The sequence below is a fragment of the Arvicanthis niloticus genome, chromosome 2 (genome assembly GCF_011762505.2).
Source record: "Arvicanthis niloticus isolate mArvNil1 chromosome 2, mArvNil1.pat.X, whole genome shotgun sequence".
Classification (NCBI taxonomy): Eukaryota; Metazoa; Chordata; class Mammalia; order Rodentia; family Muridae; genus Arvicanthis; species Arvicanthis niloticus.
Window position 1 is genome coordinate 79,327,931 of NC_047659.1, and position 25,410 is coordinate 79,353,340.

At 40.1% G+C, this 25,410-nt stretch overlaps 1 long non-coding RNA gene across 1 annotated transcript in view; it reads left to right on the top strand.

Moving 5' to 3' along the window:
• Window positions 1–24,932, top strand: part of LOC143441388 (uncharacterized) — a 34,961-nt gene extending 10,029 nt beyond the window's left edge. Inside the window, exons 3-4 of the long non-coding RNA XR_013108731.1 lie at window positions 11,763–12,025; window positions 21,004–24,932. This is a non-coding gene — a long non-coding RNA (uncharacterized LOC143441388). The remainder of the gene's footprint in view (window positions 1–11,762; window positions 12,026–21,003) is intronic.
• Window positions 24,933–25,410: the final 478 nt, after the last annotated feature.

Consider the following 25,410-nt stretch of genomic DNA (forward strand, 5'->3'; position numbering starts at 1 on the left):
TGGGGAAACCAGCAGAGGGAGAACAGCACATTGCTTTTTCATTTTCCGCAAGTTTGTCCTGGTTCTTCTGTAGTTTCATCCTAGGTCTTATTAAACTCTTTGACAGTGGTGAAGAAAACACTGTCCTTTCCTGCATTTTTGGAGGAGCAGGGAATGCTTCTATCATGGAGGTTTTATTTAACTCAGTAGTCCATAGGTTGTTAAATCAGCTGGCTTGAATGATTCCTTAGGACAGTGGGATGCTTTTATATGCTTTTCTCCACAGTATTGTGATAATTAGATGACTTGGGCCTGGGGGTGTAGTTGAATGGTACAGTACTTGCCTTTCATACACAGGGCCCAGGTTGGATCCTTCACATCTCTTAAAAAAGTAGTTAAAAGATTCTCGATATTATGTATTTTACATACTAGTAAATCAAATTTCCTTCCTTCCTTCCTTCCTTCCTTCCTTCCTTCCTTCCTTCCTTCCTTCCTCTTTCTTTCTTTCTTTCTTTCTTTCTTTCTTTCTTTCTTTCTTTCTTTCTTTCTTTCCTCCCTCCCCTCTCTCTTTCTGTATTTCTTTCTTCTTTTTTTGGGGGGGGGCACATTATTTCTCTGTGTAGACCTGCTGTCTTGGAACTTGATCTGTAGAACAGGCTGGTCTTGATATCTGAGATCCTACCTCTGCCTCCAGAGCTCTGGGATTAATACACCACCACTGCCCTAAATCAAATTCTTAAATAAATCATCTCACCTCTAATAATTACTTCTAATAAAATATAACACTAACAATAAGATTTAGAAAAATCTGATTTCTTGATTTTTTTTCCCCCTCTACTATTTTGTTTTTTGGCCATTTGTTTACTGACTCCAACAAATTTTAAAATAGATTTTTCTCATTACAGGTTTTAAGGCCAGAGATTATGGAGATGACTTAGCAGGGTAGATACTTTGCACAAAAGCATGAGGTCCTGAGTCTGGATCCCTGGCACCCATGTGCTAGGCACAGTGACAAAGGAGAAAAAAAAAAAAAAAAAAAAAAAAAAAAAAAAAAAACTGTCTCTGGAGCTTACTGGTGAGCTAGTGTGGCTGAATCAGTGAGCTTCAACTTCAGCAAGAGACCCTGCTTCAAAACCTGAGGTGGAGAGCAATCAAAACAGACACTGAACTCTGGCGTTTGACCTTCATACGCGTGCACACACACATACACACACACACACACACACACACACACATACACACAAATAAAAAAAAAATAAAGCACCAGTTACTTGAAAAGTACCTACTCCTTTCCCCCAGGTCTTCAATATATTCTCACATTATTATTATTATTTTGCTTGTTTTGCTGTTTGCATCTCCAGAAGTTGAGGGAAAAACTGAGTCTAATTGGCACTGGCCCTCAGCGAGTTCATAAGGGACAGGCACAGAAACAGATTTTTACCCAGCGCTAGACAAGTTTGTGGGCAAGAATGTGCATTCAACACAGGCATCGAACACAAGGAAGGGGAGATGGAGTGCAGGCTGGACTGAGCTGTGAAAGAGAAATACCTACTACAGTGTGCTCCTTTGTCTTCCCTGCTCATTCTGCTTTTCTTTGTGCTTTTTTTTCCTGGGGTGCTTTTTTTCTTGGGTCCAGTTAAAGAGGTGAGTGCAGCCCTCCAGCACATTAATGCATTACATTTCAGGGCTACAACTGTTCGATCCATACCTAGGCGCCTGAAATGTGCTGGGTTGATCTGTCTCCCTCTGGAAATTTTCAACGTGGGTCAGCCCTGCTGCTTTGGTTGTTGGTCTCTTGGTAGAGGAAAACCAGAACAATGTGAGGTGGACTTATACAGACACAGGGGGAGGAGGGGAGGTGAGCTGTGAAGAGAATGTGTCCCCTGCCATTTCCCAGGGAATGTGTTCCATTGTTACCCCTGATACAAGCACAGCCATTTCCCCGTTCTATTTTGAGAACTATACAGATACTCTGATAATAAAGCTTTCTATTTTGTTTCCAAGCTACTTGAGATGGTTTTCTTTCCTTCGCAGGTGTAAGCATTTTAGCTGATGTGAATGGCTGCAAACCTAGAGAGGGCAGAAGACATTTCATGGGCTGCATGAGAAAAGGCTCAGGGACAGGAACAATGTGGCATGTGTAGATAAATGCAATTAGTTCTGTTCTGGTGAAATATGACTAGAGAGAGAGAGAAGTAGTGCTGACAGATGAGGAGTGGGGGATGTCATTCAGATGAGTTTCTCTGAAGTCAGTGAAAGGCCCTAGTTTACAAAGCTAGTGACACACTCAAATATTTCCTTAACACCTCTTTCTTATCTCTGGGTTCATCACTTGGACCCAGAGAAAGCAGATGGGACATGGAAAATTTATTAACATGATCAAAGTTTAAGTGGTGACGTGTGGCCAGTTTCATTTTACCTGTTGGTTAGCAGTCTTTTCCCTCCTCTGACCTAACAGTATCACTGGAATAAGCGCCATATCTACTTTCATCAGTGAACAACAAGTACGGCTCAACTCTGTACGTGGTCACTTAGTGGAAGTGTGTTAAATTAATAAAGGAGGAATGCAGAGCGATGAAACAGCAGATCAATCCACGCTGTGTTAGGAGCAAATAGGGTGGGCTTTATAAAGCAGGTGTTCACTGAACACTTCTGTGTGAAACAGGAGCCTGAGTACTTTGCATATACCACCTTCACTGATGTTTAACTGTATCCTCTGAATAGAATGTGTATCATACCTTCCTCCATGTTCCAGAGGCAGAAGAGAAGCTTGAAAAAAATAAATTTCTGGGTTGGATCATGAAATTGCCATTTAATAACTTTCCTAGCATTATTAATGGGTCAAAATTCTGTAGACTGAATATATCTCCTTAAATTCAAACCCTGAAACCTAGGCTCCACATGATTGCTCTAGGAGTTGGGGCCTTTTGGAGGTGATTTGGTTATGAAGGTGAGAACCTCATGAATGAGATTATAAGAAGCCAAACAAGCAAGATTTCTACTAGGAGCAGACCCTGTGAGCTGTCTACAAAGCAGGAAGTAGACATTTTCTAGATACCAAATCTATTTGTTTAACCCTCGCCTCTAGCTATAGTAATTATGTCTTGCTTATAAACCACCAGTTCCTAGTATTTTGTTATAGCAGCACATACAGACTTTGTTAAAAATAATACCAAAACAGTTAAATATTCACATCAAAAGTCAGCCATGTCCGGGTAGTGGTGGCACACACCTTTAATCCTAGCACTTGGGAGGCAGAGGCAGGCGGATTTCTGAGTTCAAGGCCAGCCTGGTCTACAGAGTGAGTTCCAGGACAGCCAGGACTACACAGAGAAACCCTGTCTCGAAAAACAACAACAACAACAACAACAACAAATGTCAACCATGACCTACGATTTAAGCTATAAGGATTATGTAAGGAAGTGTGTGAGATGCTCTTTGTGATTGTGAATCAATCCATCTGGTTCCTTAGGTGATTAGCTTACTTTTGTCGAGTTAACATAATCTGGAATTACCTAGCAAAGACAAAATGTCTTTTGTCTTTTATGAGACAGGGCCTCACTATGTAGATCTGGCTGGTCAGGAACTTACTGTGTAGACTAGGTTGGTCTTAGACTCACTCAGTTTCCTAGGCAGGGGATCTTAACTTATATGGGTGGACCAAGTGAGCCGAGAACTAACACTCATGCAGTAGTTCATTCCTCTGCACTTGACTGTGGATGCAATGAGACTAGCTGCTTAAGTTCCTACTGCTTTGGTGCTCCAACAATGATGGACTGCAACCTGGAATTGTGAGCCAAGTGAGTCCTGTGAAGGGTGGTCATCTAGGAGTACTGTGGCATTCATTCAGTGGTGGGAACAAAAACCTACACATCCTGCAAAGAAGAGCAACTTAGACAGAAAAGTGAAGGAGAAAGGAGCCACTGAGCGAATAACAGCCAGAGTCTGTGGCAGGGGACCTTAAAGCAGGAAGCTGCTGAAGACGGAGAGTAGTGAAGACCATCAAGAGTTCCCAAGAGAAAGTAACAGCTAGAGATCAGGGTGGAGATGCCAAAGTAGCAGCCCCCAGAGGGTTAAAATAGAAATCCTGAGGGTCCTATACAATAATAGTTACAGATGCGGAGGGATGCCAAGGTAGCAGGAAGTTACTACCTGCCAAGAGCAATTATGGAGATCTTGAGGTTCCCAGAAAATCCCAGTTAAAGATCTAAGCGAAGCTGACATAGTGAAATGAATTATAGATTATGGAGAGATCAGAGGAGCACCAGCCTCAGAGGGGAATCAAAAAGAAAAAGGAGAAGAGGGAGAAAAAGGAGGAGGAGGAAAAAAAGGAGGAGGAGGAAGAGGAGGAAGAAGAAAAGAGGAGGAGAAGAAGAAGGAAGAGGAGGAAGAGGAGGAGGAGAAGAAGAAGGAGAAGGAGAAGAAGAAAAACCTGCAAATTTTATTAGAACAAAGGGCTCCCATCATTATAGAATCTTAGGGTTCCTCTCTCCTCTGGACTCCCTCTCCCTCCTGAGTGATCTTGCCTGCAACCCCTCTAGGAGCCATCATCTTCTTTTCCAGCTAGGATTGTGACAGTTGCAATGTCTTCAGTGAAGAGAGAGGGAAGCACCCAGAGTAAGATCAGCCCTTAAGGGTGTTTTGCATCTGAAACACCCTCCAGCCCCCTCTCTCCTCAAATTGGCATTTTTAGGGCATTTTATCATAGCAACAGGAAACAAAACCAAAAAAAAAAAAAAAAAAAAAAAAAAAAAAAAAATGTAAAAAAAAATTAACCTTAAAAAATAAAAAGGGACAGTGGATCTCATTACAAGTAAAAGTTTGGTCAGAGACAGGCTTCTATAATGTAGAGGTGGTGGTTATGGCAGAGACTCATTAAAAGTGATGAGAATAATTTACTGTGAGTACCAAGATATAGATGGAGCATCTGCCTGAGTCCAGCTCCTGTGGAGTTCTTCAACCTGACGACAGATGTGTGATGTTAGAGAAAGTGAAGACACTTAACACTTGTTGACTTCCAGGCAAGTGGCCCAGAAGAGCCAAAGCCATCTCTATTTATACAATCACAATCCTGCTTGCCTGAGCAGTGACATCATTGGCTATTATATTAAAAGAAAGCATAACACCAGCATTGTAAAAGCTCTTTTATTACAAAAAGCCCCCAATAGTTTCCCTTCCTCCTTCCCACTCCCACTGGGCTAACCACCCCCTAACCTTGTTTTGTACTACAAAGCACAATTTCAGCAAGCCAAAAATAAATCTCTAGCCTGGCATGTCCTGTAGACATGAGCCCATCCCCAGCAGGTAGCAGATGCAGTTACACAGTTATGTAAAGTGAGATGCATATTAAACACTTGTGGGGGGGGGCTGGTGAGATGGCTCAGTGGTTAAGAGCACTGACTGATCTTCCAGAGGTCATGAGTTCAAATCCCAGCAACCACATGGTGGCTCACAACCATCCATAATGAGATCTGATGCCCTCATATGGGTGTCTGAAGACAGCTACAGTGTACTTACACAAAATAAATAAATAAATTCAAAAAAAAAAAAAAACAAAAAAACAAAAACACTTGTGGGTATAAGTCCAGTCATCAAATAACATCCCTATGTCATAATACTTTTTTAATGACAGGCGGAGACACACTCATTGTACCAAGCAGCCTTTCCTGATATGTGCCTTTCAATTCCTGATACCACCATTCCAAGAACCATTAATTCTCTATTAATCAAACATAGCCTCTCCATTTTCTAAGTCTCTGTTGATCAGACACAGCTTCCCCATTTTAAGCCTCTGCTAATAAGACATACCTTCCAAGTTTTCAGTCTCTGTGGAGTAGACATAGCTTCCTCAGAACAGTTATGCAAGCAGGACCGACCCACTGTCCTCCACAGCTGCTACAGGTTTACTCAGTGTGACTGCAGCTGCTTCTTTAGGGACATGGTTACGATTTTACCCTTTGAAAGAGTATTGAGAAAAACAGAATCATCCCCAGGGATTTCAGCCTGCATGAGCCTGGCCTTGCTCATGACTGATGAAGTGAAACTAAATATTGTTATGAGTTTAAATAGCATAGCAAAAGCAAGGAGAGCTTGTAGAGCACGCAGTATGGTAATAAGCACAGCGACCACCAAATTCACCACAGGTCCTTCTAAGTGGGAAGGGTTTCCATGGGTCTTGCCATCTTGCCACAGTAGAACCCCAGGGATCTCTATGGGCCTTGCCACTGTAGAGTCCTGGTAGTAAAACACTCATACACTGGTCTTTGCAGATGCTGCATGGTCACTGCCAAGCATCTATAGCAACACCTTTCCCTCAAGGCTCAGGGGACAGCATAGAAAAGGTGGGGCATAAAGAATGTAAGACCCGGAATATGGAGAGGCATATCGTGAAATGATGTCTTCTGAACATGACATGTCTATTGTATAGGTGAACTCCCAGGGGCTGTAGTTGCCTGCTCAAGAGCTACAGAATGTCACGACAGTTAAAAAATTCTAGCAGGTAGGGAAAGGGACACTCCCATTGCTCCATGCCTAGCTGAGGTGCTGTTGGCAATTTACTGTGGAGAAAGGGTCCTTCCTCCTTTTCTTTGGTATTGGTAAGTAACCATACACAGTGAATGATTTCATATTCATGTGTATATTAAAATCATTAATTGGTCCCAGTGAGTTATAAAAAAATAAAAATAAAAAAGGAGTTCATGAATTGGGGAAGCAGATGTGTTGGAGGGGACCTGGGAGTTGCTGGAGGGAGGGAATATGTGGTGGATATGACCAAGATAGATTGTATACATGTATGAACTTCTAAAAGAATTTTAAAAACCCTGTGTCCAACACTGTTTCTGTTGTCAGTACTCTAAGCAGTTGAGTATTTCACATGACATTAAGAGTGAAAGTTCTTGTTTATTGTGGTTTTCATTGTGCTCTGTTTCATAAAAATTTTTATCTCATTGAAGAGGCAAAGAGGAAAAAAAAACCTTTTGTTCATCCAAAGACACTAATGGAAAAAAAAGACATGCTATAGTAAAATACAGATGTATATCTGACAAATGCTCATTTCTATGCTTTATCAATAATTTATATAAATTGAATAATAATAACGTAACAAAATTTGTACAAAATTATGAAGAAAAATGAAAGAAACTTTGTCAAAGAACATATACAAGTGGCAATAGTCTCAGAAAATTTCTCTAATATAAACTTGGCTCGGAAATTTCACTTTCAAGGAGGGAAAGTTTAATCTGATAGCCCATAAAGTTTTCTTCTTAATAGATAAGATAAGAAAAAAATTGAATTATCCATTGAGTGGTGAATGAATCCATAATGATATGTCCACATAGTAGAGTTCCACTCAGGAAGGAAAGATGAAATTACTGACATGTAATAACATATGTTAACCTCCAAAGCAATATTTCACATAAAAGAAACTATACAGCAAAGATTGTCTACTGTATGATTTTTACTTATACAAACTTGCTGCTCTGTGTCTGCACCTCCCCTCAAGGTATCCAAGCATGTTACATACTGGGATGGACTTGGGGGAGTGAAGTTTAGCTGGGGTGGGTGGGTGCAGGTAAGATCTCAGCAGGCATGAGTGCAGGAGAAACAGCCTTCTCCTGAGAGTGTCCTGGGAATCCTCCATTTGCATAAAGAGGAATTCTGGGTGCTTGGTGGACATGTCCTTATAAGGAGAAAGGAGGTTTAACTTGTAACTTGGCCACCAGGCTACGTGTCTACCTCAAGGGTGGGAGAGGTGAGGGTTGAGAGACTACATGCAGGCTCAGAGCAGGAAGAAAGCTGGCCTACTTCAGCCAGTCTCAGGATGAGATTTTTAGGGTTTGGACACATCTCAACCTCACTCCTGCTCTGGACCAGCTCCACAAAACCTCTTAGAAAAGATACAAGTATAGGAATAAATAGCAGATCAATGATTGCCAGGGGTCAATGGGTATTGCCTGCAAAGAGGAGGGATCTATAGGAGGGTATCAACATTCTGTATTATCGTGTTGATTTCATACATACAGATGCCAAAAGTCAATTACACAAAATAGTCAACTATATAAAATAATCAGTAGTGAATATTACTTGATGTAAATTTGACCTTTAAAAAAAGCAACAGTTATTAAAGAAGAGAAGAGAACACACCACACTCGCTCTTCAAGGACAAGTGGCCTCTGCATTAACAGAGGTGAAAGAGGTCCTTTGAATAAAGGTTGAAGAAACAATCTCATCCTAAAACACTTAACTTTTTAAATGGAGACTATGGTTTATGGTTAAGTGACTATGTAACCTAATATTAAGGAAACTGAGAGAGTCAGAAGGTGTGTAAGGTCTTTTTGGTGACATAGAGATTGTCCTCTGAACAAATATAAGTAGCTGGTAGAGAAAAAGGCCAAGTTCAACTCCATGAATCATGATCGTTTGGTGTACACAGGATGAAGCATCTTCTAGAGGAGATGAGGGTATGGCTCAGCAGGGAAAGCAATTGCTGCACAAACAAAGGATGTCAGTGCAAATATATGCATGTGCATGCTTGTGTACACACACACACACACACACACACACACACACACACACACAGACAGAGTAACTTTTAGAAAGGTAGTCATGTGGCCCAGGATCAGCAGGCAAAGAAAGCCGAAAGAGAGTGATGGGAAGAGAGTAGAGGAGCCTAATACAGAGGGTTACTAAGGTCTTGCTCATAGACAAAGTTGTCTGCAAGTGCAGACTTGAAGGATAATGAGCTCTGTGTGTGTGTGTGTGTGTGTGTGTGTGTGTGTGTGTGTGTGTGTGTGTTTTAAATAACTGTTACATTAAGGAGCCATTTTATACGACATTCTTCATCCAAGCTCCAAGCCCTTGCATGACTCTGTCTCTCTGTCTCTCTGTCTCTCTGTCTCTCTGTCTCTCTGTAATAAGATTTCCACTTAAAGTCTTGCCCACGTTAAGTGTGTCTTCTACCAATGAGATACACCACCAGTCTCATTTAGGCTTTTATCTTTGCATCATAATTTGTTTGCATATAATATAATTTGCATATATTATAATTTGCATATATTATAATCTGGCATTTATTTGTTTATTAAATATTAAGTGCCAGTATAGTGCACAGTCCAATGACAAATAAACAAAATACAGCTTCTGCTATCCTCGGATTTATAATTTAGCAGGAAAAGGAGGCAATTAAATAGTTTTGTTCTTAATTATATCTCTGGAAGCTAGTACATTTCTTACTAAGTGCTTAATAAATATTTGCAGATAGACACATTTTATACTGCCTGTGTCTGCGTTTGTGGATATGTGTGCTTGGATGTCATAATCTTTAAAGTGAATGATACTTATTTCTTAGTTGCTTATGGATTAACTATGGTCTTCTTAATTAAAAAATTTCCCTAGCAATCTTTCATCTTGCCTCTGTTTTCTGCTGCATTGTTATGGGACTCTAAGGATTTAGCAAAAAAAATCATGTTTACCTAAAATGTTTGGTGGGATTGGTACACACAGGTCTGGTTTAGAAAGTCTGCCTTCTCAGATATGCTCATGTGCCAGCAAGGGGGCCACTGGGAAACCAGAGAGCATGTGGCCTCTTAGAAAAGAAAGATCATGAAACAGACAATATGCAGAAGGCAGTGAGTGCTGTGATTAGCTTGTCTTACCTCTCTGGCTCCTTGGGACTTAAGATCTTCCAGTGAACATGTAGCTGCATTCATTGTGATCAACATAAAGTAATGAAGTTTCTAGCTTGGAGGTGGCACAAGAGTCTGCTAACTAGAACAGCCTCAGAAATCGAGGCAGAAAGAGGAGGAAGTACTGTGTGTGTGTAGATCACGGTTCCCTGAGGGTCGTGAACATCTCACAGAAGACTTGTCTGTCTTCCAGAAAAACAGAAATTATAGACAAAAAAATAACAAAAATTATAAGGTATGAGGCAGTAATCACAGTGCACTAGTTACATTTCTTGTTGTTGGAACAAAATGCTGGACAAAAACAACTCAAGGAAGGAAGGTCCCTCACTTAGGCCTACAGTTGTAGAGTACGGTTCATTATGGTGGGGACATGGTTACAGGAGCTTGAGTTGACTACTCATATTGCACCTGTAGCCAGAAACAGAGAGAAGACTAGTGCTCAGCCTGCCTCTCTTTTTTAAGTTCAGGACCTACCCTATGGAACAGCGCCACCTACAGGTCATGTAGCTCTTCCTACTTGAGTTAACTTTACAAGAAAATCCCTTACAGGCACACCCAGGGGTTGCCCAGTCTGAGTAAATCATCAAAGCAGTGCCCAGAGGATTGTTTCCTAGATGATTCTAGATCATTCCAAGATGCCCCGGTGTGGTACCACCTACAGTGGGGTCAGCCCTTCCACGTCAATCATTGTAAGATGACAGCCAATCCTAGCCATCGCACACTGTGTGCCAAAGCAAGCAAGCAAGCAAACAAACACAGTCCTCCCCCAACAGAACAAAACAAAAGGCTAAAGCCAAAGTGTTACTCCTACTAGCTGATGAGGCAGTGTCTGGGGTGGAGTAGGTTAGACTGGAGAGAGAGCCCCCCAGGAATAAAGGACAAAGGTTTGACTTGTTGTAGGCAGAAAGGTGGTACTGTATGAAGGATAGATCATGGACTTGCTGTCTCTAACTAGCAAGGGAATCAGAAAAAAAAAAAAACAAAAACAAAACAAAACACCAAACCAAACCAAAACATCAAATCTAAAAACTGAAAGCTAATAATCTCAGAAATTAAAGATCTAAGATTTTTCAGTATTCAAATGCAAAGTCTTAGGTGAACATCCTTTTTTGAGTTTTAGTTTGGACCCCAATCTTTCAAGACATCCTGGGGTATTTGGCAGAAGCAAACATTATATAGCAACACATGCGACAGGGTAGAATAATAAGGAACTCCCAAACACAGCTTGCAATTAAGTGTATAAATCATAGAAGAAAACAATTTTGCAAGCAGAGCATAGAGAGAGTGAAGAGGATACTGGAATGTAAGGCCTCAGGAAAGTAGAAGAGCCTGAGAGGCTACTGCGGGGTAGCCATGCTTAGCCCCTTCACGGTCACAACTGAAGGGGTAAATACTGCCAGACAAGAGTCAGATGTTATGCAGCAGAATATCTAAATATGAAAAAAAGGAGAACTCCTCGAAACGGAGTCATTGAAATTAAAATTCAGTGGGATGGTCAAAGAATAGGTAGGTCAGAGCTAAAATAAGAACCGCAGTATTGGAAAGCAGAGTTAGAAAAAACCAAAATTAGCAAATATAATGTGGAAATGGAAAAAAATTAGGAGGATAATAAAAGGTACCAACAAGGAGATAGATTGTGTGGTTGAGTATATGTCTAATATAATGGGGGCTTTAGAGGCTGGGAAACGAGAGCATAAAAGATAGGCGATAATTAAGAAACACTTCATAACTGAATACGTGAGGTTTAAGCAGCATAGAAATCTGCTGTTTCATTCTTCAGTCTGATAACTTTCGGTTTCCTATTATATTTTGGTATAGGCAGAAATATATAGTCATATTGTATTGGTTAAAAATATATAGATCTATGTAGTTACTACTTTATTGGATTATAAATATACAGTTTTGTGTTAGTACTACTATATTGGGCTATATATTTAGGGACATGTGCAGTCATTACTGTAGTAAAATGTAAATATATGGAATATTCCCATGAGTATAAAAAGTTCTGTTAGATACACTAATTTACATCATTTGAGGAACCATTTAAATTGTCTGGGTTTTGTTTTGTGTTAATACTTTGTTTCTTGTTGCACCTAAAAGGTTTCTCTTCCATCATGAGCCTCATACTTGAGTATCTCCAGTGGAAAATATTACAAGAGAAACAGAAACAAATGTACCAAATACAAGCTTTCCAGAAGGAATTGTGTTTGGCCCTGCTTAGGATGGATGAAAAGAAGACAGTCATGTAGTAGAATTGGACATAAAACAGCATGCCGTCATAATGACTGAGGATGAGGGACTTAAGAAAGCCTGTCTGCTGGATTTTTTTTTTCTTCTCAAACTTCTGAAGGCAATACTAACAGGTACCATTTACAAAGCACTTATCAAATGCACTGTGTTTTAAAGACATGTTCCCTCTAGTTTTCAACAATAATCTTGAAAAATATGTGTTATTTCTTCCCTTTTGCTGATAGAAAACTCAAGGCTTAAGAGTCATAGCTTAACATCTCCTTGCAGTTCCGGGTCTAACGGACTTTAGTTGATTGTCATTTTCCTCTTGCTCATGAGAATATACCAGAAATTTCCGAAGACACCATCATTCACGTTCTCTGAAGATCAAGCACAGAGTCCCTTGCTATAGTTCACTGCAGCTTTTGTTGGTAATACCTCAAAGAAATACAAATAGAAATACCTGTGGTGGCATATGCTTATTGCACGAGGGAAGCTGTCAGTACTAGTAATAGTCTAGTGACCCCCAGTGTGTTCTCTCAAGTTTAGCTGGCTGAGCAAGGACGGGAACACCATAAATGAGAATCCTTTCATTTAAATAAATTAGTAATGTCACAACATTAATTATCTATAGCAGCTATTTTTAACTTAGAGTACTATGCCTAGCTGAGCTGAAGACCTTGGGTGCAATCTTTTCCTTTACTTTGTGCCTTGCATACAGATCCTAGGATGCCAGTGATGACAAGCAGACAACACTTGAGAAGTGGATTTTTCTAAGCTCTGTGATTATAACTATAGACTCCGCCTTTCTCACCATGGCTATCTTGTTACTCCGAAGCCTCTCACAGTCCTCCAGATACTTACCACATTCTCTGTGACCCTTTGTTGTGAAGTTTTGTTCTACTATGAAATAGAATGACGAGGAGAGTGAATTATAGCTAGAGACACCTTTCAAAGCCTTTAGTCAGACATTCATACAGTTGAGGGTTGACTTGGAGTCACTGGGAATTAGAACTCAGAAGTTTTTCTCAGATGATAATTCAGTCTAGAAACACTGGGAAATATGAATTCATATATCTCAAGAAAAAAGTCTAAATAACTTATTACAAATACATAAAATCTTCTGAAAACTAAGAACACAGAGCATTCTTTTGTTATTGGTTTATCGCTAGCTCAAACAGCACCTATCACATAGATGCTTTCTGTTTGGTCTACAGGCTTCAGTTTTTTTTTTTTTTTTTATCACCCCCCACTTTCTTTCTTTCCCAAACCCCTGTTGAGTTTGGATCAATTTTCCTGCCTTAGGACACTCATGCCAGAGAAGCCATCTTCAGTCAACAGCAGTAATTCTTATGGTCTTAAGTGGAACACCTTTAAGGCAAAGATACAGTTTTCTCTTATACAAAAAGTCATTTTTAGCACATAACACAGTGGCATTTTTATGGGGGAAAGTTATGTGTGCCTGAGAGATGAAGATAGACCCATGCTGTCATAAAAAAGTCAGAAACCCCTGTGCTCCGAGATTCTTTTTAGAAAGATCTTTCAAAATAATTTATTTATTTTCATTTTGTTTGCACTGGTGGTTTTTGTGCATGTATGTCTGCATGAAGGTGATGGATCCCCTGGGACTATAGTTATAGACATAGTCATGTGGGTGCTGGGAATTGAACCTGTGTCCTCTGGAAGAGAAGCTGGTGCTTTTAACTGCTGAACCATCTCTCCTGCCCTGTGCTCCAGGATTCTAATAAAGAAAGATGGCACTGCTTATTTTAAGGAGGATGGAACTCTGCTTTTGGAGCATAGTGATCAACAACATCTTAATCAGAGCAGCTGTACTCAGTTGCCAGGCACCCTCAACAAGATCAAGCATGTTGACATTCCTCTGAAGAAAGGCTGAGTCAGTAAAAGCTATAATAACACTCTCACTCAAGATTGTAACCACTGGCTATGCCTGAACACCTTCATTATTATTATTGTCATTATCATCATTATTATTATTTTTACTTGTCGAAACTGTTCATTGGTAGTGGAAAATGGATGCATACCACTTACTCAGGGTGGACCGGAGAGTAAATATTTTTTGCAGGAAGGAATACCCAGGAAGGGAAGTGTATTGTCTAAGCCCTCAGGGCCCATCTAGACACCTCATTAGCATGGAGAACTCCCTGGTGCTCTGTGCTATGTGACCAGTTGTCAAAATACTCACGTGGGGTGTTGTGGTCACATGCTTCAGGACAGTAACTGGAATCGGAAGTAGCTGAAATGCCTATCATTCTCAATATGAGAATTACTGGGATTTCTGAATCTGTTCAACCTTCCCAGTTTTTGTTTGGTGACATGGTTCCACTTGACCCACAGAGGCGATGAGTTGCATCTTATTCAGGGCTATTTTGAATTCTATTTTGTTAGAGAGGAGACCAGTAAATTTTTGAGGTCATGGGGTGAAGTTTTTTGATCTCCCAAGGTCAAGATATCATCCATATAATAATAATAATAATAATAATAATAATAATAATAATAATAATAATGTATATCTCTTTTTCTAAATATAGTTTCAGGGTGGCAGCAACCACTTCCTGCTATATAACAGGGATATTGGTTATCCCTTGGGGGATTAAGTCTCCATTCAAATTAAGAGGCTAGCCCAGGGGCAGTGATGGCATAGGCCTTTAATCCCAGCACTTGGGAGGCAGAGGCAGGTGGATTTCTGAGTTGGAGGCCAGCCTGGTCTACAGAGTGAGTTCCAGGACAGCCAGGACTACACAGAGAAACACTGTTTTTAAAAACAAAAAAAAAAAAAAAAAAAAAAAAAACCCAAAAAAAAGAAAGAAAGAAAGAAAGAAAGAAAAAAGAAAAGAAAAAAGAGGCTAGCCCAGAGTTGTTCATTTGGGAGACTTTTGAAAAGACAAAACATTGAAAATCTTTGGGGTATAGAGGAATAGAGAAAAAAACAATCCTTAATATCTATGGCCAATAATGGAGTATTGGCCAGGGTTACAAAGACAAGAGAAGGTCCCACTGAGGGGATCCCTAGATCTGAGTGGTCTTGTTGATAGCCTGCATGTCTTATAATAATTGCCATTGCCTAGAATTATTTTTAATTGCAAGTATGGGAGTATTCCAGGAGATACAGGAATGGCAGATATGTTGGAGTGTGAAATGAGTAAGAACTTCTTCTAATTTCTCCCTGGATAAAGGCCACTGTTCAACTCAGACAGGCTCGTCTGAGACCCAGTCAAGGCGAAGAGTATTGAGGCAGGGAATATCATACCTAAAGAGTGGCTTTAGAAGTGGGGATGACTCCTGGGAGGGTGTTTGTCATTGTCCTCTATCTGGATGCACTCACTTTCCATGTTATTTGAGAGGACCACATTTAGGGCTTCTAAGATATCTCTTCCCAACAGGTTGATGGCCATGTCCAAGATAAGTCTGATAAGGCCAATGGCACCATCTGGATCCTCTCATTTGAAGGCCTCTTTGTGGTATAGGAGCCATCTATGCCCATTAGTTGTGGCCCGGGGATTAGTCCCAATGCTATGGGACCTTGGATCAGAGTCTCATCTGTTCTGGTGTCAGTTAGGCATTTAAATGGTTCTCCTACAATTTTTATATTGGGCTTGGGGGTGTGCACCTTCAAAAATATTAATGATCACAAGATATTATGGGTTTTCCCTCTTATTGTTTAGGCTGAGGGTTGGTCCCTTTGGAGTTTAAAGGCAAAAAGGGCTTGCCATCTTTATTGTATTTAGACTAACAGTGCTTTTTCCGATGGAATCCTTTAAGGTATCGAGGACAGATGCGTTTAGGAAGTACAGCTTCCAAGCCCTTAGATGCAGCAGAGTTGGGACATTTACTCTTCAAGTGTCCCTCCCTTTTACCTTTAAAACATTTTACTTCTATTTTAAGAGCCTCTGTGAAGGTCTTGGCAAGGGAGGCAGCTTTATAGGAAGCCGTCTCAGTATCTTCAGTAGGAACTCCCCATTGTTCATGATGTTCATTTTCTAAACCCTGACATGCCAGCTGGTATTCTGAATTCATACCTTTCCAAATTATTCTTTTAAGGAGGACCTTTCTACCCATAGGATCCGGAATTTTGATTTCTAGGCTCATTTTTGTTCCAAGAACAAAGTCAGAGAGAGTCTCCTCAAACCTTTTCCAGAGGAGGAGAAGCAAGGAATCCCCATCTTGGGATGCAGAATCAGGGGTTATGTGCTCCTAGGCCCGAAGGGCACAAAGACATACTTGATCAGAGTACCCTGGAGGTTGAGTAGCCTGTTGTACTGTGGAGAAGTTATATTGGCCCCAAAGCTCATTGAAGCCCCAGGGATCTTTTGTTGGTTTTGGTTTTGGTTTTGATTTTCCCTGATCTCTTGCAGACATTCATCTTCATAAAAAGCTTCCCGTTGAAGGAACAGGAGGCTAGGCAAGGAGGACCCATAAATGTCACGCCAGTCCTGTGGTATATTAAGGGCAGCAGGAAGGCTCAGGGGAATGGATTTGGTTCAAGGAGCATGAATACCACCCTCTAGCACTGCTTGTCTAAGCTCTTATAATTCGTTGGCTGGGTAGGGATACCAGTCTAGGGGCTGAGATCGAGTAGATTGAACGTTAACAGGGAAAGCCAAGGCGTTATTTCCGTTGTGGGCAAGTTTGAAGGAGTCTCCAATCTTGCATAATTGTTGGGTGGCAGTTTGTAGGGAGGGAGAAGGCTTGGAACCATCAAGAGTTTTATGAGTGTCCTTAGAGGGCGAGGCAGGAGGGACTTAAGGCAGCAGTGGTGGATTAGGAGAGGTGAGTGTGTGGGGAGTCGGGGTTATTTTCTGTTTCATGTATTCGATTGCTGGTTCAAGAGCAGCAAGGTCTGCCACAGGGAGGTCTTCGGGGCTTTTCTCCTCAGAGTCTTCGTTGTGAGTAAGGGGTTTAGGTTCATCCTTAATTTCCTTCTCAGAGTAACCCAAGCATTGCTGAATGGCCACAATGATGGGGAGGAATGAAGGGGGAGTTGTCTCTTCTTGGATTTCTCGCCACCGAGTCCAGATCTCAGCATCACAGGGACCGCTGGAGATCATTTAAGGGGCTAATCAAAGGACCTCCTTCAAGAAGGAAACTGCTTCCTTCTGGGAGATTTTTGTCAAAGGGAAACGAGACTGCAGGAGTTCCAGATCTCAAGGCCTGCCCGCAAGTTCAAGAAAGCCAGCAACCACCCTAAGGACTTTGTGGCTGGTTGTTGTATCAGAAAGATTTAGAGAGGCGAGTTTTTGCCAATGCCCAGAGAGTTGTTGGGGTCTGACTGTCAGGGAGATCGCTCTGATGGAAGGTAAAGGAGGAAGAACCAGACAATCCTCAGGAGAGGTATGATACTGATGTCCCTTGCAGGGAAGTTTTCACCCTCTTCCTGTTGTCCCAGAGAGTCCCTGTTTCAGCTCCAGATGGGACTCTCCTGATCCCCAATAGGTTGTTGTACATTGGTGGTATCAGGATTCAGAGGAAATGGGAGAAAGGTCTTGGACCCAGCTGAGTTCAGCAGGTATGAATGACCCAGGAGAGATCAGGTAATTTCACTGGTATTTTAGAAAAACAAAACAAAAGAAAACAAAACACACAAAACAATTGTTCTGAAAGTTGTACCAGTTCATCTCAAACTCCAGAGCTCCAGTTAGCAGCCCTGAATCAGAACCACTATATCCAGAGTGCACTGCGGCAGAAAGCTGAACACTTTCTTTAAATTTGTCCTGGTAACATATTGTCTGGAGAGGTGGTAGGTACAGTGTGGGAGGGTGGGAAGTTAAGTAAAAGGGGGCTCTATTTGTGAAGAAAGAGGGAAGCCCTCATTTATACTAGAGTGGAAATATTTGATGATATAATTATTTGAGGTCACCTATGCTTCTGTAAATTATTTCCTTGCCCATACTTTTATAAATAACCTAATAATTTAACTAGCTCCCCAAGCCAGACCCGGGTGAAATTGTTACTTTGGTCTGTTCTCAGTGCTCAGTCTTGGGGGGGGGGTGTTGATGTTTGTTTATGTCTCCTAAGGGAAAAAGTCAAACATAGATATGTTTTTATCTTTTGATGTAATGAATACAAATTTTCACAAATATTAATTTCTCTAATCAAATCTAAATAATCAGCTACTTCATTTATTTATTCATTCTATAATTTTTTTTAAAAAAAATATGTACTTTAAATATTAGGAATGACTTTGGAAGAAACAGGCACACATTTGATAAATTAGCAAAGGCAGGAACTTTCTTGCTTCATTTGCTTGAGTGCATTGCTCTCTGCTCTTGACTATGGATATGATGTGATTACTGTTTCAAGTTCCTGATGCCTTGGTATCTTCACCAACTGTAACTTGGAATGGTGAGCCAAAGTAAAACCTTTCTCCCCTAAGTTGCTTTTGTCAGAATATTTTATTCCAGCAATAGAAACAAAGTCTTGTTTCTTCCTCCCTCTTTTCCTTGGTGTTATAGATGTCTGTGACTTTAAATATACCTGTACCCAGATAACTTATATTTTGGTATGTGTTGGGACCCGAGCTCAAGCAAAATGTTGAGGCCCGGGCTGCCCCGAGTTTGGGCGGCCACTGTATTTCGGCTCAAGTTGCAGTTCTGGTCCAAGGGTTGGGGTTCAGCAAGAGAGAGAGAGAGTGAGGACAGACTCCAGACTCGAAGAATGGAGACCAGACAGAGTGCATTTCAGTCCCGTTTATTCTTCAGTCTCTCTTTTTAGTCCAAGTCCTAAGTTCCTAGTCCCTAGTTCCTAGTCCCTAGTGCCTCCAAGTTCCAAGTTACTTCTTCCAAGTTCTCTTTCAAGTGCCTGCTACCTAATGCCTAATTCCTACTCCAAGTTGTACTCCAAGTTGTACTCTCTGAAGTGTCTTTTTCTCTCTTCTGTGTCTCCCTAATGTCTGATGTGTCTGATTCTGATCTGTTCTGTCTCTGCCTTTTATATGTCTCACTTCTAAGCCACGCCTTTTGGTCACACCTTTAATCATGCCCTTAGGTCTTGTCTCTAACTCTGATCTCTATACTTCTAAGTCATACTCTTAAGTCACACACCTTTAATATCACACACCTTTAATCTCACGCACCTTTAATCTCCAGGTATCTAAACCAAGATTATCGGAGTGTGCTCAGCTGTTGTAGGCTATTGTAATCCAAGTCACATGTCAGGGTATATGGCTCAAGATGGCTGCAAAGCTGATAGCCGCTTTCCGCTAAAAGTGGGCCCCCAACAGGTATGCAACTAGTACATATACACAAACACTGCACCCATTTTTAATAACCACACATTTATTTTTTTATAATGTTGTTTCCATTCATTGAACTCACTGCTATATGCAGTGATACAGTGTATTTAAGATTAATTGCTCTGTATATAAATCAATACCATCATAAGTTTAAGCTAAGGAACACTTATGATTCTGGGACTTTATTCTATTGTGATGTCCTTGACTTCACAGGTGGTTTAGGTAGAGAAAGTATTCAAGGGTAATACACAAGTCGTAACCTTCTGAATGAATCTAGGTTGTGAAGCATGAGGCTGTACTTAGGAGCAGTCATCACAGACAGTGGGTTTCTGCCAGGCAGCTCCTCACAGCTCTGAAAACCACTACATTAGTTTGTTCTTTAGAGCTCCTAAAGAGGCTGTTATGACCGCCTCCAGGGGTGATGAAGATGAATTGTTCTTTATTTCTTTTCTGGTGAGAGTGGAATATCTAGAAACCAGACAAAAATTTTATTTTAATGTTGTTAGAATAGATTTTAATAAAGTTAAATTTAAAATACATGGTGGACTGCTTGTGGGAATAGAAATTGGTGCAATATTTCTTAAAATTAAACAAATAATACAATTACAACTGCTCTGAATGAGCCAATTCTATTTCCAGTAGTACACAGAGAATGCCATTTATGTGTCTCCCAAAGGACAGTCGCCAGTGTTGAAGTGAAGGGGAAACTTAGGTAGTCCTCATTATACTAAAAGATAGAGCGACTATACCTTAAGGAGCAGATAATCAGGGTACAAACAACAACAACAACAGCAGCAGCAACAACAAAGAACTATATATAATTGTGACAAATTGGAGAAAATAAAAATAAAAAAGATGCAAACACACATAAGAAACCATTTTATTAGCTATATAAATATAATGCAAGAGTTAAAATTCTTAGACTGGCATCTATTCTGGTGTTTATTGGGAAATGTTAGTGTTCGTTGAGGTGGAGTGGAAAAAGGGGGGGGGGAATAGAAACAAAAGAATCACAGAAGTTGAGGATAGAGGACATATTCCTTTTGGACCTCAGGGAATAAACCAATTCAGAACTCAAAAATGAGAAAGCATATTCTCAGAAGAAAGGGTTGCATTTTCTAATCTTGATCCACACTGGAAATTCTATAGCCCTTGCCTTGTCAAGAACCATTTTAAATTTCTGGTTTTAATAATGTTTAAATTTATTGTCAAGCCTTGAGTCTTAGAGAGTATGATTCAGAAGTTTCTTTAAAGATATGTCTTAGAAAATCTTTAACAGCCTGCTTTGTGGAGGTATAATTTACATGTAGTAAATTTCACATTTTTTTAAAGCTCAATGAACTTCCACAGATGTATTGATTCTCCTGGTTGGAATATAAAACATCTCTGCACCTGACACAATTTCTTGGAGGTTTTTTTTCAGGCAGACTCTCACCCAGTTTGAAATGTGATGGAATATTTATTATTATTCATTAAGTTTACATGCATTCACATTTCTTATGAATGGGATAATTCAGTGTGGCTTTTTTTTTTTTTTAGCAGTTTTCATAATGGTTCTGAAATTCAAATAAGTCATATATATCAATACTGCATTACATTTTTTCAATTTAGTAATGTGGCATGATATGGAAATCCTAAAATTTGCCAATCCACTCACTTGCTGATGGACATTCAATTCATTTCCTGGTTTTGTCTGCTATAAGTAAAACTTCAGGAGTACTTATGTGTAAGTCCTTTTGATGACAGGTGCCCGTTAACTTGTTTTTGTAGTTGATCCCATGTATACCAGGTTATTTGTTTTTGTTTGCGAATCTTCAATTGTTACAATGTTATTTGTTGAAAAGATTAACCTTTCCCCAGTTCATCTTCTCAGCTTTGTTTGAAGCAATGAGATAGCCTCCAACCTCTGCCTCTGACCCTGAAGCCATTGCAATATTGATGCCTAAGAAGAACTGGATTGCTATCTGTGAACTCATTTTTAAGGAAGCAGTGATGGTTGACAAGAAAGTTGTCCATATGCCCAAACACTCTGAGCAGGCAGACAAGAAGGTGCCTAATCTTCATGTAATAAAGGCCATGGAATCTTTGAAGTCCCGAGCATACATGAAGGAGCCATTTGCCTGGAGACATTTCTATTGGTACCTTGGTAACAAGGACATCCAGTATCTCCGACATCACCCTAACCTACCTCCAGGGATTGTGCCGGCCCCTACATTGCAGGCATCATGAGACTGGCAGGCCTTGTCCCAAAGTTCCAGAGGGAGAGTGATCTATCTGCAAGGCTCACAGAGGAGGAAGATGGACACCTCCAGGAAGAGAGTTGTTCCTGTGGTGCTGACAAGAAAGATGTGGTTGGGGCTGGTTTAGTGATCGGCTTCCACTTTAGAGGCAGCTACGGTTGTGGATTAGGTCAGCCACTGCAGTGAAGTCGGAGACTGTGTTGTGCTGAATCAACTTTAAAGAAAAAAGTGGTATCTTCATGTATGTGTGAGTCTATCTCCGTCTTCTTTATTTTGTCCCAGTGGTCTGTATGTAAGAGACTGTCATTATTAATGTAGCTTCAGAATGAGTCTGGACAGCAATCACCTCTGTACGTGCTGCAAAAATTGTTATTCTTAGTTTTTTTTAAAATTTAAATTGTTTTCTGTCTAGTTTCATAACTTTGAGTCCTAAATTGTCAGTTACATCAAAGTCTTGCTGGAACTTTGATCAACATTTCTTTGAGTCTATAGATACACAGAGAGTCTCTGTCTTATGAATGTCTAATAATAAGCACGGCCGCTTTCATTCCTCGTTGCTGTGTTTCATGCTTGCTTGTACTGTCGCCTGAATGATTCACGCTCTCTTGATGCTTTTGAGAGCTATTCATTTTGCCAAATTATTTTTTAAATTATGTTGCTACCACAGAGAAATATATTTATTTGGGTGTAGGATTCATATATTAGATGTAGAATTTATATATTACACTCTTGGCAAATTTACTTATTATTTATGATATGCTTTCTTGTTCTGTAGAACTCATGTATGCAATAATCTATTCTTCATTCAGGATTTATTGCTCATTTTTCTTATTTTTTTCTTCCATTTCTCTCCTTCTTAAAATTATTATTATTATTATTATTATTTTTTGTGACAGGGTCTCACTATACAACTCTAATTGGCCTGGAGCTCACTCTATAGACTACACTGGCCTCAGACTCACAGGCCTCTACCTCATGAGTGCTGGATTAAGGACATTTTGCCACTACGTGGTTTACTTAAGTCTCTGAGATCTTCTTTCTTACCAGTTAGGGTGGCAGAGACAATTAGGATATGCATAGAATATTGGAGCAGAAATTGGGGTAAACATAAAGGAACCTGGTCTGTAACCAGGACAGAGGAAATACAGAATGGGTGGTAGAAGAAGGTAATTATAAATACCAGCTAAGGCCATGTAACCAGTTACAGAAGCGAGGACTAAAAAGTAATATGAATGCTTCTGTTTTATTTTGTTAAGAATACATTTGTCTTTCTTCCAATTTCTTTAACATCAATTGATATTTAAGTAGAGATACTCAAAGAATGTTCCCAAGGGACATTGCTCCATTGTAAATTTACAAATGTGTTTGCAATTGTACGAGAAATAGTTTTATCATGTTAGGTATCATGACCTTGTTATTGTTTCATGTTGACCTGAGATATTATTTGTGTCAGGTTGACAAGGGGTGAATTGTGGTGGCTATTCCTGGTTTTCAACTTGACTACATCTGGAATGAACTACAATCCAGAATTGAAAGACTCACCTATGATCCTGATCTTGAGGCATAGTAGCTATGAAAAATTTAGGCCCAGGCAAGATAGTACACGCCTTTAATCCCAGGAGACTAAGACAAGTCCCAGATCCCAGTGTGTTGGTACACACCTTTAATCTGGGCCATACCTTCTGCTGGAGACCTACATAAGGACATTGGAAGAAGGAAGACTGTTCTTCGCCTGCTTGCCTTGTGGGACTTAGCGACTGCTAGATCCTTGGACTTCCATTCACAGCTGCTGCTGACCATTGTTGGGGAGTTAGACTACAGACTATAAGTCATCAACACATTCCCTTACTATACAGAGACCACCCATAAGCTCTGTGACCCTAGAGAACCCTATCTTTCTGAGACCATTTTCTTCATGTTTTTTCCAATTTTCTCTCTACTTTTGATTGGATTTCTGGTCCAGTTGCTGTTACTTCATCAGAAGCAGAATAGGATTTTTTTTTTTTGTTGTTGTTGTTTTTTTTTTTTTGTTGTTTTTCGAGACAGGGTTTCTCTGTATAGCCTTGGCTGTCCTGGAACTCACTCTGTAGACCAGGCTGGCCTCGAACTCAGAAATCCACCTGCCTCTGCCTCCCAAGTGCTGGGATTAAAGGCGTGCGCCACCACTGCCCAGCTAGGATGCTTATTCATTTCTCGAAATCTGTAGCAATGTTTTAGGTCAGAATAAAAGGCTTTCATATTTATCACCACACTGATGAGAAGGAAGAGCTATGGGATTATTCTTTTGGGTGCAGCCAGATTAGAGTCCTCACATGGATTTGAGAATTACAAGTTTTCTTAAGGCCACACTGTAAAACAAATGTCTATCAGGGGAACGTGTGGTATCTCTTTTTGTTGAGTATACCAAAGGCTTTTTATCTTGATATTGTTGCTAGATAAAACTTTATACCTTCAAAACATATCTTGTTAGTTTGGGGTTATAGCTCAAGGGGTTATAGTTGCAAATGCCTAGCATTTGATCTTTAGTGTCAGAGAAACAAACCTAGCTACAACAATAATTAGCCTGACTAGGCTGGCAAAATATGTCCACTGGTACAAGGTACAATGGTTGATCAATATAATGGAAATATGAAGCACTTTCTGTTTGAATTTAAGACACTTTTTTTGTTTTGTTTTTTTTTTTTTTTTTTGTTTTTGAGGTTTTTTGAGACAGGGTTTCTCTGTATAGCCCTGGCTGTTCTAGAACTCATTCTGTAGACCAGGCTGGCCTTGAGCTCAGAGAAATCTGCCTGCCTCTGCCTGCCAAGTGCTGGGATTAAAGGCGTGCACCACCACTGCCCGGCGTGCTCAATACTCTTAACTGGGCCAGAAATTCATGGTTGGCTAGGTCACAGGTCCTAAGGGACATCCCAGTGCTATTATTCTACTAAATGAACATAACAATTCTTTCCCCAGTAAGTTTATATCTTTGTACACATAGAGTACTACACCTCTCAACGTCCATTAAAAAGTCTCCTTTTTATTTTTACAGTAGACGGTGATTAATACAGAGAACTACAACTAGTCAGAATGTAGAAAACAGCAACTTGGGGTGCTTGGCTTTAAATAGGACATAGGAGAAGGTGGTGGGCAGGCTAGGGGAGGAGCTGGAAGAGATTAAAGGGGTTTGGATTTGTTCAAAATAGATTACATGCATGCATGAAATTCTCAAGCAATTAAAAAAAAAATACTTACCAAGTCTCAGAATCTTCTTTCAGAATGGAATGTTTCCTCTCAAAAAAAAAAAAAAAATATTGCTGCACAAGCTTAAAATGCAGGAGGCCCAGGGTTTGGTCCCCAGAACTACAGAAAACTAGGTGTGATGGCTCAGACCTGCAGTCCCAGCAAGGCATGGGGACAGGAGGTGTAGAAGTTCAGAGTCACCCTTGACTATATAGTGAGTTCAAGGCCAACGTGGGCTATGTGAGAGCTTGTTTCCCAAACAAAAGCAAACAACAATAGGAAATAAGCCAGGAACATTTATCAAATTGTAGGGTTAAAAATTCATAAATTATGTCAGACAAGATAAAGTTGACTTTGATAATACCACTTAATGAAATAATTACTGCATTACTTATATAGAAATCTGTATTTTAAAAAGTATAGGCATAATAAGAACAAAAGCAAAGACAAAATATAAAAATTATAATTGTCAGTGACAACAGAGACTGAGCCCCTGACTTAGGCTTCCTGGTGAGCATTTTATAAGGTTCTGCTTTAATTACAGATTACTAACTGATCTGGAGAGAGAAGCTTTCAAGGCCAGAATCTCCGAGAGCATTTATTTGTTTATTTATTTATTTAGCCTTCTGTTCCTTGCTTTTGACTAGTTACCATCATATCTCAGAGAAATTCCTTCGCTTTCTCATATCTTGCTTGAAGAAAAGTGTTTCTTCCTCTCTCTAATGGATTAGCCTCCCTTTCCTTGTGGGAGTCCATCCTTCTTAGCTCTCATAACAGTTTGGGGATTCAACATAGTTCAGTGTTT